A 17,895-nucleotide genomic window follows, 5' to 3' on the forward strand; every position below is an offset into this window, starting at 1 on the left:
TAGAATGCTATGCAATACGATCATCAATAACTGAATACAGAAAGATCATAATTTATTTAACCAGTCCCCTTTTGTTAGATATTCATTTCCAATTTTTCATTATAATCAAAGCTATAACTATTCTTGTAGCTATCTTTGCATACATCCATTGCTATTTCCTTAGAAAGAAATTTTTAACATGGGTCACAGCAAGAATATCTTGCCATTTTAAAAATTACTGTCTACTAGAAAGATGACCATTTATCCTCCCACCAACAATACAAAGGACACCCGTTTCCCAATAGTTCGCCAATAACGGTGTGACAGAAATGGCTTTTACTCCACAAGAACGTATTTGCTCTCCTACATTCCCACTGTCTTTACAGTTTGGCTGCAGCCATAAGACTTGTGCTCGCAAAAGGGAATGTGAGTAGAAGTAAGGTATCATTTCCAGTATAAGGCAGTTAAGAATAGGTACAGATTCTTCTTCCCCCCACCACTTGAGAGACAAAGCAAAAAACCCTAAAACTATGAAGTGCCAAGTTAAAAGCAACCAGACCCCTGAGTCACCACTGGAGAGGAGCCACTGAAGAGAGTCACCTAAATTGTAAAGAGTAAGAAATAAATTGGTTATGTTAGGCTACAAACATTTCAGAGTCTGTTGCTGGAGTTAAGCATTAATTAACCTAACTAATCCAACTGAATACCTTTTTTTTTTTATGACAGTTTCATAAAATGTCATTCTATTGTTTTAATTTCCCTTTATTATTGGCGGTCGAACAATTTTTGCTCATTGAGTATCTGTACTTCTCTTTTCTTGCACTATCAGTTCATGTGTTTTGCCAATTTTTCTATCTCTAAAATTTTTTTTTTTTTTTACCACATTAGTCTGCTGTTTCTATAACTCTTCTGCTGAAATTCCACAATCCTCTATTATCAAGGTTTGTTCTGCCTAACCACCCTACTTCACCTATCCCACACACGTTCAAACAGTGAATCTTTCAAGCTCAACCCTACACAAAGAACAAGCTGGCTCAAGTCATGCTCTTTATCCAACCTTCCCCATCTCACCCAAGAGACTCACTGGACACTTGGAATAGCATTTTTTCTTTTCCACCTATCCACTTATTCTCTGGGGCCACTTTAGAGTCCTACCTTTTTCATAGTTTTCTCCCAACTACACTCAATTTGTAAACTCTAAACTCCTACTGTACTCAGTATTAGAGGATTCAGAATTTGATCAACTGGTCATTAGTTTCACATAAGTTATTTTTCTCCAGCTGGATAAAAAACTTCTTGTAGAAAGAAACTATTTTTCTCACCACTTTTGAAATCCCTCTACAGAATATCACATAGTTCTGGGTATCAGGTCACTGCTCAATAATGATACTGGTTGAAAGTCTTAGTTTACATTTTCATTCTCAATCAAGTTTGAGATTTAAAGCCTATATAGTCTTGGTTCAAGGAATATGAAACACTGTAAGGAGCTTCCCTGGTGGTGCAGTGGTTAAGAATCCACCTGCCAATGCAGGGGACACGGGTTTGATCCCTGCTCAGGGAAGATCTCACGTGCCACGGAGCAACTAAGCCCGTGTGCCACAACTACTGAACCTGTGCTCTAGAGCCTGGCAGCCACAACTACTGAAGCCCATGTGCCTGGAGCTCGTGCTCTGCAGCAAGAGAAGCCACCACAATGAGAAGCCTGCGCACCACAATGAAGAGTAGCCCCCACTTGCTGCAACTATAGAAAGCCCGTGCGCAGCAATGAAGACCCAAAGCAGCCAATTAATTAATTAATTTAAAAAAAAGAAACACTGTAAAATTAAAAAAGAGAATTTCATAGCTAGGAGGAGGCTTGAAGGCTTTCTGGACTTGCAGCTAGACTCTCTGGCTCAAGACTCAGCTTTGAGAATTGAAAAATGTTACATAATTTCCTCCTTAAAGTGATATTGAAAACCCCTACCTACTTCCAGGGTTACCGTGGGGATTAAATAAGATATTACAGATGAAAAAATATGTGGGACACGGCTAACGCTGTGCTGAGAGGAACATTCATACATGAAATGCTTACATTAGAAAAGAGGGGAATGTCTCAAATCAATAATCTAAACTCCTACTTCAAGAACCTAGAAAAAGAACAAAATAAACCCAAAGTAAGCAGAAGGAAAGAAATGACAAAGAGCACAAATCAACGAAATCAAAAACATAAAAACAAAAGAGAAAAATCAATAAAACAAAGAGGTTTGTCAAGAAGTTTGACAAACCTGCTCAAGACTGACAAAGGAAAAAAGAGAAAAGACAAATTACCAACACCAGGAATGAAACGGGATTATCACTACAGTCCCTGCAGGCATCAAAAAGATAATAAAGAAAGACCTTGAACAACTCAACACACAAAATTTGACAATTTAGATGAAATGGATCAATTCCTCAAAAAACACAAACTACTGCAACTTACCCAGTAGGAAATAATCCTATAACTATTAAATAAATTGACTTCATGTTAAAACTCCCCCCCAAAAAATGTCCGGCCCCAAAGGCTTTCACTGGAGAATTCTACTAAACGTTTAAAGTATGTTTAACGTACACAGTCTCTTCCAGACAGAGGGATACTTCTCAGTCCACTTTACAAACCTAGCGTTACCTTCATACCTAAACCAGACAAAGAGACCACCAAAATAAGAAAACTGCAGATAAATCTCTCTCATCAATATAGACAAAAAACACTGAACAAATATTAGTGAACAGAATTCAGTAATACTATATGAAAAGAATTAAATTATATAGCACTTAAGTAGGGAAGTGTTATTTTAATATAATCTTATCCAGAAGCATGAACATTCATTCTCTCCATTTATTCACACCTTTACTTCTCCTATCAAAAAGTTTTATCATCCTCATCCTTGCCCCAATGTCTCATATTGAGTTAATTTGTGTTTTATGTAATTTATTTGCCCATTCTCCTGGTTCTCCACTGCAACAGCTTATTCTCTGGTTCCTTTCACCACTCCTTAAACACAGTTGTTCCTCAGGGGTTTGTCCCTTGTCCTCTTCTCTCCTTCTCTATCTTCATTTACTCGAGCTTGCCAATGGCTTCAATTAGCGCCCCCTGATTGGATGACTCTCAAATTTACCTCTCTAACCTTGATCTCCCTTCTGATATCTCTTTTCCAATGCTCAGGAACACAGACATCTACACCTCAGTGTTCCAATAGCAGCAAGGGTACATCTCCTCTGAGTATAAGGAGGTTACGTTAGTGTCTTCTCCCAGCAAAGAGTGAAAAAAAGTTCAAAATGCTTGTGCACAGACATGTATCATTCAGATCATGGCCCATGCCCTACTTTCTACTCTTTCCCTAACTAAGATATTTTTGCTGATAAATGGAAAGTAGAATTCTTCACCTGTTAGCCACTCACTTGAGGGCTTGACACCAGCTATGTTCCTGGAAAGCTGAACGGTAATTTAAGTCAAAGTCCAGGAGGTATGCTGAGAAGTTAGCTGGAGCTTAGAGTTCTCATTCAGAATTCTGAATGTGCTTGTCTTGCCCCTTCAACTCCTCCCTCCCATGCCTCAACACGCCCGTGTCCTCTACCATCGCCTCCTCTCTGAGCACCTTCTCTGCTAAAATTCCTTATCACCATGGTGAACTCTTCCGTCATCAGTGGGAACATTACCAGTGATGAGGACCTTGCTTTGGAGAGTCTGCTGATACAATAACCATCTTACTGACTTGACTTTTCTTCCTTTAAAACCAAAACACTTTGATACTGATACTTTCTAACATGGATTTGGCATATCTCTGTTTATTTAGGTCTTCTTTAATGTCTTTCAACAAAGCTGTATAATCTTTCTCACTAAAAAAAAAACTGAACTAAAGTAAAACACTCAATGGAAAAGAGAAAGAAAACAGAAGGGAGGAAAGAAAGGAATAAATAGCTGGTTCCACTTGGGCTGCCGTTCCGCATTACATCTGAAACATATGAAGGAGGAGCACGGCAAGAAGCAGAGAAGCTAGACACTTTCCAGATGTTTCCAAATGAAACCTTCAACTGACTGTAATATATTAAATAATTGCAATAACAGCTAACTTCTATTGAATATTTACTGTGTGCAAGGTTAGACCTACTAAATTCCTTCACATAATTAATCTTCACAACAATCCTATGAAGTAGGTACTATTATTCCTACTTTGTACATGAGGAAACTAAAGAACAGAGGTTAGGTAATTTGCCCAACGGCATCCATATTGAGTAAAACTTGAATTCAAATCAAAGTTATTCCAACTCTAAGGCCCACATTCTCTATGTCCTAACCATTATGATAAACTGCCTGTGATGTTAACTCGGGGAACACAGAGCAGAGGCACATCACGCATAAGTTATTTTTAAATTATCCATATTACTACAGTTGTACTATAACCACAGATAATGGCAGTTATAATTCAAACACGTGGTAATACTACTCCAAACCTAAAGTCAACCCCATATTAGTATTTATCTGCTGAACAAAACAAGAAAACAATATACTCAGAGTGAATGACCTACCTGTGCATCTGTGCATGTAGTACTACATGGGCCCCTCAAGCAGGCAGAATCCTATTACCAACCTAGGTTCAGGTTCCACAGAACCACCTGCACATTGCTGCTATTACTGCCATTGCCACAAGCCCTTCGAACTAGGTAGAGATAGTTCTGTACAGAAAATCATTTCAATAAGCCTGCTGAAAGCAATATTTCAGAAATGTACAAATACTATAACAACCCCAAAGAACATTATTTCCTGATTTCTTGCTAAGCACAGGCAAGACAAACAGCCTGTTATGGCAAGGTAGTACTTAGTTCAAAAATCAGGATATTAATAAGCTAAACAAAGTAAACAAACTAAAACAAGTTTCCCAATCCTAGCACTATTGTTAAGATTCTGACTTCTCTCCTCTGTTGTTCAAAGTAACAAAAGGCACTTTCCAGGGAAGCTAACTGTTGATAAAGAACGACTTGTAAAAACTGAATGTAGACAATTCACAAGTTACAGGAGAGCAACGTCACATGTTCTTCACAACACAACCACCACAGTTTATTTACTGAATAAATTTAACCTGGGTGTAAAACAAAGGAAATAGAAAGTTATCAGCAATTAAAAAACAAAATCAGGTGAGAAAAACTGGTTGTACACTGACATACTTGCTGAGTTACCAGTCAAGATTATGATAAAAGCACAGACAACCACAGAGTTGAGCCACCCTTATTACAAGGCTTTGAAAAAAAGGAAAAACAAGTACTTCTTGGGCTCAAGAACAGATTTCTAAGCCCAAAGATGTTCCACAAATGTCCCTAGCAGACACCAGTAAATAATAAGCATTCCTTCCACTGCTCAACTATATATAGGTATTCTTGATTAACCCAGGTCACAATATTGCTGCATTTAGTCAGCAATAAACCTGAACCCAGAATTCTCAACTCCCAGGATAAGTGCTCAATTGGAAAAAATGCCAATTCCTAGATCTGTTTCCCTTCCCACCAGTTTGATAACATCCCACAAATCAAAATCACCTTGTCTTATGTCAGTTTTTAACCAGGGTTACAAATCAGATGTACAAATCACCTAAGAATGTTTTCACATGATAAACCCAGGCCTACCCAACATTAACTGAATCAGAATTCCCAAGCATGGGGCCCAAGCGCCTGCAGTGCAACAAAGCTCCCAGGTGATTTTAATGCAGAGCATACAAACTCAAAAGTTTTGGTCTAACAAAGAACTGATAACAATCCTCATTCAGACTGATATCTGAATCAATGTAATTACACACAACTAAGGTAGTCAAAGAACAATATACCTTATTCACGCAGGAAGTCTACAGACTACCATCACAGACGTTTGGAAGACATGGGGGTAGACCTTCCACTTGTTATATTTATATTTACAACCCACTCTATATAACACATATTACACGTACTATCTCATTTCATCCTCATGTCAACCATCTTTGGTGTAGGCTTGTTTTTTCTACTTTCCAGAAAAGTAAGTGTGAATCCCAAGGTTAGGTAACCTGTTTAAGGCCATACAGCAGGAAGGTGAGGAGCCCAGATACAAATCTAGGTGTCCAAACTGTACCCTGCTATCGACAGGTTTACTGTTTACTTAAAAGACTCATTTTTGTCTTCATTCATCTACAATAAGCATGTATTACTTTCGTAATTAAGGAAAATATTATCTTGCTGCAGTCACTTTGAAGTACACATTAGATTTTTCCATAAATAATGTGACAATTAGCTTTTTAGAAAAAAAATAAAGCTGAATTCTTGCATGACAAACCAAATCCCCAAATAAGCCTCAGATGGATTCAAGGGGTAATTGTAATAAATGAAACCACAAAAAGAACAAAAGGAAAACATACATGTAATTTCACCTCAAGATAAGTACGGCCACTTTCATAGGAATGCAGGCAAAAACGGAATCCATAAAAGAAAAAGTCAACAAATTTGACTACATAAGAATCAAAGGCTTCTACATATCTTTTTTTTTTTTTTAAGTTGAGATTCAGTGAAAAGACTGGGGGAAGCATTTACAATACAGCATTACTCTAACAGAAGCAAAGGCAACACAATAGTGGTCAAAGGAAATAAACAGGAAGCTACACAAAAAGAAGGGGCCCAAATGCTAAATATTTTTAAATGTTTAATCATCCCAGCAATCAAAGAAATATACTTTTAAAACAAGACACAGTGACATTTTCCACCTATGAGCCAGCAAAGAATAGTAAAATTACAGTATCTGGTACTAACCAGGATCAAGGGTAGTGTTCCCACACTCTCGGTGCTAGGAGGGAGAAACGACCCTCCTTTCTGGAGCATAATCTGGCCTTAAGCAATAAAAGCCCTGAAATGGTGCCTTCACTTTGACCCTACAATCCCACTTCCAGAAATTATTCTTAATAAAGAATCACGAATGAGAAAAAAGATTTAATATCAAAAATGTCCACATTACAAAGTATACCATTTACCATAATAAAGTACAGTACATCTCTGTACTCTGCTGACAGCTACAGTGACAGGTACTCTTACGTTGTATTAGTAGGAATGTAAACTGAATTTTGCCATCTGTAACAAGTCTTTAAAATATTCATATCTTCGACTCAGCAATTTCACTTTCTAGGAATGCATTCTATGTGAACAAAAATTTGTATTATTGATATAAGATGTAATCACCAAGTATTCCCTATAATATCAAAAAAATTATAAATTAAATGTCCACGATTGGGAAGAAGGTTAAATAATAAGTATTATAAATACGTCATTAATATGATTATCATTCTGTCAATAAGCTTTCCAATCATTTTAAATCAAATGGAAAAATGCTCACAATATAATTGTGAAAAATACAGATTCCACTGTATGGAAGGAGGAAGTGTAAAAACAGGTTTTTTAAAATAAGATCTTCAGATGGAACTTGCTGAAGAACCTTTCTGGAACAGTCAACTTGATAAGCAAGTGCCTAGAGCATAAACTAATTTCTCCAAGGGTTTCCATTCCTCAAGAAAATAGGATTTCACTTTATGCTATGGAGACATACAATTGATATCATTAGTGCTCTAGACATCCCTAAATGAGAAAGAAAACTCAAGTAGAAGTTTGCTAAGCAATACATAAATCAGCTTTATGACTCAGGCATCCAACTCCAACCTGCAGTGGTGAATTCAACTTGAGACTCCAATTTTGTGGTCCCTTTATCACTACTACCATCTTTGCGATTCATCAGGCCCCCTATCTTCACAATTCCTGTCCTTCTTGACTCATATGCTTCCTATCCTTTTTTAACTCATAAATTAAAGGAGTGGACTATATGACCTCAGAGATCCTTTTAGATTCTAGGACCCCGCTGACTTACAGCTGCTTTGCAGACAAAAAGCACATACATACTGGTTTTATTGAGGGGGGAATATTACCAACATATAAACTCAAGGCTATCCCCAAGACCTTTTGTTTCACTTCCAAAATTTCAAGCATAATGCTTTCTTTTAAGGCCCCCCTTAATTTTCCACTGAATCCATTAATAATAATTTAGGGTCCTCGCCAACTATTTTCTCCATTTTAAGCCACAATGCCTTTATACTTTACAGCTCCACTTCAGAAATAAAGAAAGGAAGTCACGCTGGGAAGCACAAATCAAGGGTGGAGAAAACCCAGGATACAAAAAGATTTTATCAGTCTGGAATATCTAAGCAGATAACATTTAAAAGATATAAAAGCAGAGTTCAGCACTTAGATTCCCAAACTACAGGGAAACGATTTAGCTTAATAATAGCACACATGCACACAGAGTTGTGATTTTAGTTGACTGTAATTTCAGTGAATCAAGAATATATGACTGATTGGGGGGAAAAAAACTATCACCCGTTTTTCTGCTTTTTTTTTTTTAAACAAAGTATAGGGTCAAAAACGAAAGAGTAAAAGTTAAACCCCCCACCCCCCCCACTGTACTCTGACATTGTGTACTGAATACTGTACGCTGTGCTGAGTGCCACACTTTAAGACGGACATTAACAAAGTGAATGCAGGGCAGAGGACTAAGACACTGGTGAGGGGATTTGAAACTGTCAAATAAGAAACATCTGAAGGAAATGGGGATCCACAGCCTGAGGACTAGAAGACCTAGGAACAGGATGGTAATCTCAATGACCACAGAGGTCCTGAGTGAAGTAATGAATCAAGGCAGCCGGCAGAGACTTTAGCAAAATGGAGAGTGTATTTAGCATCTAAGGGATAATACTACCATCAGAAATGTGAACTCTACATCATGGAAGCCTCTAATTTTTTCTCAAGAAAAGCCAGAAATAGAGATTTTTATGTGAAATCTCCCCATTTCTAAAAGTTGGTTCCCAGTGTAAGTCTTTATGTAAGCTGGATGGCCAAATGGTATGTGCACAGGACTTATTTGATCCATGCACACCAATTTGCAACTCGTGTCTTGGGAAACATGATGACAATCTTCCAACATCTGAAGGACTGTCAGAGGGAAAAGAAATAGATTTGTTCTACAAGTGCTGAAAGGTGACACTCACAGAGAGGCAAACTGCAGCTCAGTAAGGAAAAGCGTCCTAAAAACTAGTCTGCAAATTAGGATGGGCTGCCCAGGGACATTCACATCACTACAAGTATTCAAACAGGGACAGGCCAGTAAATATTATTGGCCAATTCAAAAATTCTGCCTCTTACTACATCTGGTCAAATAACTAAACCTCCCCAAGCCTCAGTTTTCTTTTCTACCTTCCTTCCCCCTCAAAAAAAGGAATATTGTAACATTTAGCCTCTTATCTCTCAGAGTTACTAAAAAGATCAAAATCTCTATGAGAAAAAATACATGAAAGTATATAGTCACCAAGAACTATAGTAATTTAAGACATTATGGTAATCTACCATCATAATGTATTTATGTATGTCTTATCTCTCTTACTATACAGGTTAAGGGCATATTCCAAATCTAATTCATTTTTTAAAATTCCTCCCTCAGAGTATCAAATATTTGTCGAAAAAAGGTTTAAAAGGAACTTGCAGGAGAGGGTTAAAATGATGACAATATGAGAGGATAAGATAGCAGTCAACAAAGCAAACATCCAAGAGGTTAATCATTAATATCACTGATCAGTCTAAAAGGTATTGGGCACAAATGGAGGAATATACAAAAGTAATAACATGTGTGAAGGGGCAATACACTAGGGCAAACTACAGTCAGCTGTCTGTTTTGTAAATACAGTTACAATAGAACACAGCCTTGCTCACTCAGTTATGGACTGCACGTGTGTATTACTGTATATACGTACTACACATTGGGCTGGCCAAAAAGTTCATTCAAGTTTTTCTCTAAGAGGTCATGGAAAGACTCGAACCAACTTTTTGACCAACCCAATATGTGTTGCTTTCAATCTACAACAGCAGAGCTGAATAGCTGCAAAGCCTAAAATACTCACTATTTGGGCGTTTACAGAAAAAGTTTGCCTACTTTTCTGTGAAAGTACTCTCAGGTTATAAACCGCAGAGGTGACTGTATGCTGAGACATAGTTCATCTTCCTATGGCTTCATCCCTGGAATTTTAATGGGTCATTTTGGTGCGTGTGAGCAAAATCCTACACTAAACATTATGGCCTAAGTGCAGAGGAGGTAAATATGTCACTAAATGGGGTCTTCATATTCCTCTTATATACCCAAGATTACAAAAATTTTAATGCTGCCGCTTTTCCACCTAGGAATATCACCAAAGAGATCTGAAAAACTCCAAGTGTGCAAGGAGTGTGGGACCAGTTCAGGCAGGAAAAGATCAATCAACGCTTAGAGGGGAGTCTACCCCTGTCTCTTGAGTTCTCAAACTCCAACTGCCTGAGCTCCACTACTTTCAAGGAACCTACAAACACATGAAAAATCCTTTCTTTCCTCTTACTTAGTTACCCTATCATTACAGGTTTTCAAAAGAAACAGCTGCCGAAAATTAAGAGGAAAGAAAAAATAAAATGGAGATAAATATGTTAACATAAGTTTTCTGAGCTAAACTTAATATCCAGCAGAAACTAATGCACAGTTCTACAACTTTATGAAAGGTTCATATTTCTTGCCTCACTCTGAAGTAATTACATGCAAAGACATTCAAATCTCTACCAACAGCAGATCCGGAGGGATCTTCATTTTTCTCCTAACACCTGAATCTACTTCTGCTTCAGGCAATATTTCCAACCCTTCTCCAGGGGACCATTTACCAGTCTTGCCTCAGTTAGGGACCCCCACCCCACTCGCACAGCAGCCAAGGCCTCGCTCCTGCACCACCCTTCAGTGACTTTTCACTCAACAGCTAGCCTAAAGCCCTGAGGGCAAGACCAGGTCTTTATCTAATCCCCATACATTCTTCTGATAGCTTCAAGCCATCCTTTTGAATATCCGCCTCTTCCCTTCTCCTACTTCTCAGGCTTAACTTTACCCCTGACTCATTTCTCTCTAACCTGTTTACTTAAACTCTTTTTATTCACGGGTTAAAACTCTGAGGTCTAATCATAAAGAGACTCCAACTACATGCCAAGCATTTAATGCCAGGTGTTTTCCCGTTAGTAAAGCGAGGGGTGGGGACCTGAAGACACAAGCTCAGCAATCGTTGGTCTAGAAGGAATGTCACCACCCACAGCCCCCACACCCCCAGCATCGGCCTTATCTTCAAGTATTAAATAAACCACATTTCAAGTATACTGAAGATCCACAATTCTAATCCTCTTCCAGAAAGCACTGAGAGTGCTTATGACTCCTCAGGCTCCGCACAGGGCAGAAGATCCGGAAATTCCCACAGGATAAGGTATTTTTAACACACCAAGTAAGAGTTTAAGAAGATGGGTCTTCTTTCTTCAGGAAATATTTAAAAGTCCCCCTGCTAAAAGTTGTTGAGAACGCTGAGCTTCACTCAAGACTATCAGGACCTCCCAGGTCACCATCCCAGGCACTCAATAGTTAGAATAACTGAACCAGAATGCAAGACACTGGCTGAGCAAAACGAGGGGAAATGCCGTCTGCCTGACTACAATGCACAGATTCTTTAAAAACAAAAGAAAATGAAGCTACCTAAATTGGAGAAAGGGAGGAGAAGAAATACTAAAGAGACCTGTTAAATCATGTATGGGGAAAAAAAGTGGACATGTGCTCTGCCTCTCCTCCTCCTCCAAAGGAGTGGAACCAAAACCACTTCCTGAAGCCCCTTAGAATTTCTGGAAAAAAAAAAAAAGAGAGGGGAGGAACCCACCAAATTCCACTCTTTAGAGCCACAAATTCCTAAAAAGGTTCTGAACCTTTTTAGGCTCAACGTGGCTCAACGTGGAAAAGAGAAACCGCCTCTCTGCAGTCTGGCAGCCCTGCCCGGTCTCCAAAGGGCTCCGGATTCCCACTGCACCCTGCTGCGCGGTCGGATAACTCGGCTAAGATTTGTCTTGTAGACACGCACTCCGCAGCCCCTCTCCTGCCCCAGCAGCGATAGGCCGATCGCTACACAGCCTGGGCACCAAGCCCCAGATGCACAGAACAGCAGCACCTGGACTCTTGGGCAGGAAGTGGCTATTCTGACTGTGGGCTCCTCATGAAAGGAGGTGAGCCTGGTGAAAGGAGCCAAGAGGAAGAGCAGCTGCAAGCAGCTGTGTCTGAATGCAGCGGAAAGCGTATCTGGGAGTGTGTGCACGCAGAAAAGGGGGGGAGGGGCGGTCCGGGATGCCCCTTCGTGGACCGAAGATGCTCTACACAAGCAGCTGGACAAACACGGGGGGCAAAGGATGGGGGAGGATTTTAGGTAGCAGAACAGGCTGTACAGCTGAGGCCGAGCTTTAAGAAAAAGGGGTGGGGGTGGGTGCGAGGTAACTGGGGCTAGAGGGGGAGTGTGGGGGTGGGGAGGTCGCGTTTAGACCCCCCCCATACCCTCGGTGGGGGGCCGTTACCCCTCCTCGCTGGTGGCTAAGGCCCTGGAGTTCCTCTCCGGAGACGTCTGGGAAGGCCTACTCCGAAGCTGCACGCCCCCGTCGCACCGGGCGGCAACCTCCCCCCGGCTCCCGCGGCCCCAGAGCAGCCGGACCCGGACCCGCCCGGTGCCCGGCGCTCGCGGCCGGCCCAGGGATCCCTACCACGAGCCCCTTCCGGGCCGCCGCCCCAGCCCCTCCAGGCTCCCGCCGCCGCCAGGAGTCCTACCGGCTTTCAGTTCAGGGACGAGGCGCCGCCGCCTGCGCGAGACTCGGGTTCCCAAAAGCCGCTCTCGCCGCCTGCAGCCCGCCTTCCAGGCCGCGCCGGATCCTCCGCTCCCCCTGCTGGCGGGCAGCCATTTCCGACCAGCGCCGGCGGAACCTGCCGAAGTGCGCCCCGCCGGAAATGGCCGAACCCGGTCGCTCGGGAGCCGGGGCGGGGGGGTGAGGGGGGCGAGGGTAGGGGCAGAGGGGGCGGGGCGGGGGCGTCCGTGAGTTTGCCGACCGCGCCCGAAGGACCGCCAAAGCCTCCCGAGCGGCTGCCGGGCTCGCCCGGGTCCGCGAGCGGCGGCGCCGGGGATTGTGGGAGACGCCCGCCGGGAGGAAGCGCGTACCCGCCACTCTGGGCCCTCAGACCCGAGTCCAACCAGTGACCCCCACCCTTTTTGAAAAACCTCTCGGGGTGGGGGTGGGTGCGGAGAGAATGCTCCCGCGGATTCTGGAACGTGTTCCGACTCTAGAGCCTCAACCACTTGGAGCGGCCGGGTGAACTTCAGGTCTAAAAACAAAGCCATCCCCACAGAAAAGGCCTTTCTCAGTGGGCAGACCGGTCTCCGGCAATGGTCTGGAGTTGTGAAACACTCAGAATATTTAACAACAAAGAAAAGGCCGGAAGACATGAGTGCTTAGGGAGAAAATCCCGAGGCTTTGCAAAAACAATGGCTTAGTCCAGTTGTGTTGGCTTGATCAACCAAAACTGGGAGGAAAAGGCGATGCCGTTTGAAATACTTAAGAGCCAACCCCCGTGAACGGAAAAGCGCATATATTCCTATGGCCCTTGCAAAGTCAGGACAAGAATTTTTGGATAACTGCAATGATGGGGGTGGGCGAAGGAACTCCCGAAAGACACACCTGATCGTTACTGTTCACTCAGGAATGCGTTTAAACCATTATTTAAAACCCATAAAATGCAATATGATCTAAATTCAAATTTGCTTCAACTTTTTTTAAACATGCTTTTAATTTCCAAAGGGCGGGGCTTCTACTCCAGGGCTTCCTAACCAGGGAACCGGAAACACACCAGGACCCAAAGAAGCTGGGGAGGGCCAGGCAAGGGCTGGCTCGGATCGCCGTGCTTGGGTGGTCTGTACGTTTAGACGAGCTGCACCCCCGCGAGACCGCTTCACAGCTGCCCTGTCTCATCCACACAACCTTGGTGGAGCCAAGAGGCCGACAAAACACTGAAGGTTGATTAGTTTCCCACAGGGGACAGTTTGGGCTAAGGATTCCATTTGCAAAACAAAACTTTTAAAAACCTAGCAACCTGTTTTCCAGAGCACACTCTTTTTTTCTGATCCCCCTTTTTCTTCTCTCTCCTGACATTTCCTTACTCTCCCCTCTCACCACACTCTTCTCTTTTCCCTTTGTTAGTAAGAACAAACTTAAACCTTCAAAGTCTTACCACCGTCATATATGTACAAAAACAACCCCTTTCTAACTTTTACCAATTTTGTTGAGGAAAGTGGGAGGCAGGGAAGCAGAAATCAAAATGCTTTAAAAATCAAAGGCATTCCAAGAAATGAAAATGGGGAAAACTGTTGCCCAAATATCAAGAATAGCCTAAAGTTGTCCCCTTTTCCCCCCACAGTTCATCTTCTTGGCTCTTCTCCAGAGATCTGTGGCAGCAGACATAAGTCTGGCAGTGTGGGAGGAGCCGCAACAGAAGCCCAGAAGCCAGGGCTGGTTCATCACCAGGCGTTGGTTCATCTCCATGCAGACAAGAGAGGGCCTGCAGATAGCTGCTTCCTGGAGGACTCAGCCTAAATGTCTTCTACATCTGAGTGACTTAACACATTGCTGCCCCAACATCAACTTATCTGATTCCATCAATAGTTCAAGATTTAGAGAGAAAAAGGATACCCAACCAAAATTTGGTTGAACTTTGACATGCCCAGAGCCCTGGGTGCTGCAAATCACCCACCTCCTTTGGATCTTGTGAGCCTCTCCTCTCTCACAGTTCATGTCTAACTAGCTATGAGTTGGGCTGCTTTCTTTTCCTCTCCACACTCTCTTCCTAGCATGATCTCCACCTCGAAGCAGATCCCTCACTGCATCGCTCCAGTCCCTGTTTTCCAGCTGCACACCACCACCATCCTATGGTTTTATAAATACTTAATTGCCAGGCAATAAGCTAAACCTTTTATAGGCCCTGGCTCATTTAAATCCTTGCAGGGCGGTATCCGCTTTTTTGACATCTCTCTTTACCTGCATATTAAATCAGTTTCCAAGACTTCGAGCCTTGACCCGTGTGATCTCTACCATCTCTCCTCTGCAGTCTCACATCTAGTTCCCAAATTCAAGCCCTCAAGACTCCTCTCGTGCATTGCTGCCTTACTATTGTAAGTTCTGGCTCAGAAAATACAGTCATATTCACAGGAGCTCTCCTCAAGAAAGAAAGCCAAGGCAACAGGACACACAATGAAGCTCATCTTCACTAATCTCTCAATATTATGACCTTTTACAATATATTGTCTCTACTTTTGCATTTTGGAACTTGAAACAGTTTTGCATTGCTGTTTAACCGTCACATATGTAGATCTTTTCATCCCTTTCAAGGAAGCAGAGAAGAGCAGTGTGCCTTTGGTACCAAACAGCAGGAGCCTATGGGTCTTCTTTCCAAAGCGTGGTCACAGGGACTCGGCAGTGCCCAGTCTCTTTTCTTTCTTTCTTTTTTTTTAAGATTTTTTGGATGTGGACCATTTTTTACAGTCTTTATTGAATTTGTTACAATATTGCTTCTGTTTTACATTTTGGTTTTTTGGTTGCAAGGCATGTGGGATTTTAGCTCCCTAACCAGGGATCGAACCCACATCCCCTGCATTGGAAGGTGAAGTTTCAACCACTGGACCACCAAGGAAGTCCCCCAGTCTCTTTCTTTTGGTTCCAAATTTTAAATTCCCAGAAAAGAGATGTGACTGACCTGGCTTGAGTCTCGTGTCCATCCCTCGATCAATCAGTCTTGGCTAAGCAGCAGGTCAACCTTGTCTGAATACGGCAGTTGGAGCCTCTCCTATAAATAGGGCTCGTTCCCAGAAAGCAAGGAGGCATACACTATTCATTCATTCCATCAGTAAGTAGCTGAGTACCTACCAAAATATATGCAGGGTTCTTTCATATATGCAAAATGCCTAAAACATGGCCCTGCCCTCATACCATGAAAGTCACCACATAAAATGATTTAAAAATTGCCAGATAAAAAGCATAACAATATTCACACTTAAGAGACCATCAATCCAATTATATGTAATGGAAGATAATTCACCACACCCTATATAATCCTCTGGTGGTGAAAGTAATCAGTACTAACAAGTACCTGTTAAAACCAGTTTAGGGTAGCACCACTAGAAACAGAAACAGAAAAAAAAAGCCACCCAAATGTCCATCAGCTGTAGACTAGATAAAGTATAGTGTATTCACACAAAGAACACTTTACAGCAAGGAGAATGAATGCTTTGCAAATACACACAACAAAACTGATGAATGTCTCAATGTTAAGCAGAAGTCAGACATGAAAAAGTATATGGGGTATGATTCCATTTATACAAAGTATAAAAACAGGCAAAACTAATGTACTTTTAAGGAGTAGTGACTGGAGGAGAGCAAAAGGGGCTACGTGGACACTGGTCCTGCTGTTTCTTGAGCTGGGTGCAGTTACAAAGGTGTGTTCAGTTTGTCCAAATCCATCAGACCGTACACTTGTCATGTGTCCTTTTCTGTATGTGTGTTAGCCTTCAATTTAAAAAGTTTTTAAAAATAAGTAATTAATGGTCAAGGCAAGGAGCCTTTAATCACCCTTAAACACTGTCACTATGATTATCCTAGAGATGTGAATTATTGCTGGCCCCACCCCCACCATACCACCACCTTCTTAGAGACACTAAACCCTGTCAGCCTTTGAAAAGAGCCACCACTTGTACTGCGTGGCCTCCTCCCCTCCCAGCCCCAGGTGACTGGACTTGCTCTCACCTGGAAACTTGGGAGCAGGACACTGTGAAGCTGAGTCAGGTAATGGAGAATGCTTCATCTAATAAGTTGTACAGATGTGGGACAAAGAATTTCTAGACATATGCACAGTGATAAGCCAAGAAAGCTGGGCTGCAGAAAATAGAGCCAATACACAGAAGGAAGCAAACAAACCTGTGGGAGATGGAGGGAGAAGTCCCAGAGGCTGCTTATTCCCCAGCTCTGGTATGCAAGCACCCTATCTGTCACTGGGTATCCAGTAGATTGCCTGTGTAGCCTTACTATTCCAAAAAAGAAAAACTACTTTGTGTGGTGTAAATAGGTTTCTGTTTGTGGCACATATTATCTCATTTAGTCCCTATAATAACCCTGCACCATTAGGTACCATTATGATTCCCATTTCTCAGATAAGAAAACTGAAGCCCAGAGAGGTTAAGTAACTTGACCAAATTACACACCTGGTAAGTGGTGGTGCCAGGATTTGAACCCAAGCAGTCTGATCCCAGAGCCTGAAATCTTAACAACTTGACTACACTGCAGTGCGAGGGAAATGCTGAAAATGGCAACATGAAAAGCATGTTGAATTAATGGATTTAACTAAGGCATCTGATTGTTAAATGGAGAAATGATAAAAAAAGATTTAAAAACTGGCTGTCTGAAGAAGTTGGTGAGCACTTATTTCTTTCACAAGGGAATTACAGTTTGAGTTGTAGATGTCAGAGAAACATAAAGTGCATATAATACAACAAATTATACTAAGATGGACGGTGTTCTTATACCAGGAAATTGTTTATTTTAAAAATTTCAGCAAAACGCTCTCTTAGTGGGTCCCCACTGATTATCTGTTTTTCCCAAAATATTAATACCCAGGAGAAGGGAGTTTTAGTCCTATAGAAGGAGAAATTGATGACAAAAGTGACTTCAAGTCTTAGAGAGGGAGGCGCCAGTGGTCATTTTCCACAATGCTGGCCAGACCCACAATCCACTCAGCAAGGCTTCTAGATCAGTCACAACCAAGCCAACGGTGACCCCCAGCAACCTTCAAAAGATATGATTCAGGAATTATCAGTGAGCTTAAGTCAGATAGGAACTTGTTCTCCCCATAATGATTTGATTTTAAAAGAAAGTGCTGACAACCACTACTCAAGATCTTTTCTATATATAAATGATTGAGCAATTTTGTGGCTTATATTTAGAACAATG

General features: G+C 41.7%; 1 protein-coding gene and 1 long non-coding RNA gene across 5 annotated transcripts in view; one reads left to right on the forward strand and one right to left on the reverse strand.

The window, feature by feature from the left end:
* The window catches only part of EXTL3 (exostosin like glycosyltransferase 3), a 123,923-nt gene that overhangs the window by 53,430 nt on the left and 52,598 nt on the right, over window positions 1-17,895 (reverse strand). Inside the window, exon 2 of one of the 4 annotated variants that reach the window (XM_057721131.1) lies at window positions 15,650-15,751. The exons of 1 other annotated variant lie outside the window; for it this stretch is intronic. The gene's annotated coding sequence lies outside the window, so the exon portion shown is untranslated. Of the gene's footprint in view, window positions 1-12,432; window positions 12,531-12,679; window positions 12,913-15,649; window positions 15,752-17,895 lie in introns of those variants that run through there. 2 more of the 4 variants (XM_057721129.1, XM_057721132.1) reach the window with 2 other exon arrangements.
* On the forward strand, window positions 13,749-14,957 carry LOC130844856 (uncharacterized). Its single transcript, XR_009051252.1, has 2 exons — window positions 13,749-13,916; window positions 14,318-14,957. It is a non-coding gene; the product is annotated as an uncharacterized LOC130844856 (long non-coding RNA).

The sequence above is a fragment of the Hippopotamus amphibius genome, chromosome 2, assembly GCF_030028045.1.
Source record: "Hippopotamus amphibius kiboko isolate mHipAmp2 chromosome 2, mHipAmp2.hap2, whole genome shotgun sequence".
Lineage (NCBI taxonomy): Eukaryota > Metazoa > Chordata > Mammalia > Artiodactyla > Hippopotamidae > Hippopotamus > Hippopotamus amphibius.